Below are 1,802 nucleotides of genomic sequence, written 5' to 3' on the forward strand. Positions count from 1 at the left end.
GGAGGAGGAGAGGAGGAGGAGGAGGAGGAGGAGGAGGAGGAGGAGGAGGAGGAGGGAGATATAGGAAAGACTCCCACAGCCATGTGTCTCCTGCTCCACAGCACACATAAGAGGCTGTGATGTTGCTGAACACACGGGCGCTGTGTTATTGCTGAGACACTGAATACATCTACCATGGCCAGACAGAGTAACAGAACCAGTCTCCACGGCTGTGGAAACCCGGGTGTTACTTTTAGTTCATGTTTCTTTTCTCAAACCCACAAAATATGTGAGTCAAAATAAACATAAAACATACAATTAAAAATAAAATAAGATAAGGCTGAGCTCCAAAAGAATATACTGTACATTTGAATTTCTACTCACGTTGTGTGAGTTGGTTTTGAGTACAAATTGTAGATAAAGATGATGGACAACACACAGTTCATGTGGGCTTACTGTCTGAGATGAATCCAGACTAAGATGTCTGCCACAGCACCTGTGTGTGGGTGGGTGTGTGTATGTGTGTGTGTGTGTGTGTGTATGTTTGCAGTGTGTGTATGTTTACCTGCAGTAATATGGGCAGCGCTTGAATGAGCAGTCCTTCGGTGCATGTGAACCGCTGTGCCGAAAAGTAATGTGACCACAGGGCTAGGGTTGCTTTCTGCTGCAACCCCCCGCCACACACACACACACACACACGCACACGCACACACAAACATACATTGAACACACATGCAGGCAATATGGCACAACTGTGAGTAATTCTTGTTTGCAAACTTAAAAGATCACATGGTTTCCCTTTCTTGTCCATCTCCTGAGGACACAGAAGGCCAGTGAGGGAGACTCATGAGGGAGGGAGACAGGGCAAAGGGGGGGGGGACCAGGAACGGAGAGAGAACTTTTTTTCTTCCACGACTCACACTCATTTCATGCTTCATGTTCAACTCCTGCTGTACCTTAGCAACACCTCCAGTTCTACTGGCATGGCCTCTCCTCCTCCAATCTCTTCTCCACGACTCGTCTGACCTCTGTCTCTCGCCCACACCCATCCACAGGAAACCATTGGTTACTGTAAACCAACAATTAGATATTAGAATGGATAGGGTGTCCTTGCCAGTGGGGTCAGGCGCCATTACACTGGGTATTCAGGGAGGCTCAGGCGGTACATTTCAGGGAAATGAAATGGTAGAGAGGATACACAGAGAGGAGCGAGAAAGTGTGTGTGTGTGTGTGTGTGTGTGTGAGTGAGAGAGAGAGAGAGAGAGAGAGAGAGAGAGAGAGAGAGAGAGAGAGAGAGAGACCAAATGCCCATGGGTAGGGGGAAACGTGCATGTGAGCATATGTGTGTTCGAGTGTGCAAGCTCCAGCACGTGTGTGCGCATCAGGATGAATGTGTGCCACATCTTTGATGTCCATGTGCACTGACCTGTATAAACCCATGAAGCCAAACTGAACATGAAAAACACAAATGTTCTACATCAACTGCCCACATTCATGTGGTGAGATAACTGGACAAAGACAGAAATGGCTCGTACCAGGCTTGAATAACGGGCAAGAATATATCATAAACGAATGAATAACATGTTTTCAACCTACAACCTTCTAATCATCCTTGCTTGGGATGGATCCACACCTGGAGTGGAAAGAGCGAGATCAAAATCATACCTGCGCCAGTGGAAGAGAAAGACTTCACAGCTCTCTAATGAGACAGTTTCCATCTCCATTACACCTCTCCTGTGAACAACAGAGGGAGGAGAGGGGTAAGACATGGAAGAAAGGAAGGGAGGGAGGGAGGGATGTGGTTTTGCAGGCAGTGTTAGGCC

Source organism: Osmerus eperlanus, chromosome 1 (assembly GCF_963692335.1).
Source record: "Osmerus eperlanus chromosome 1, fOsmEpe2.1, whole genome shotgun sequence".
NCBI lineage: Eukaryota > Metazoa > Chordata > Actinopteri > Osmeriformes > Osmeridae > Osmerus > Osmerus eperlanus.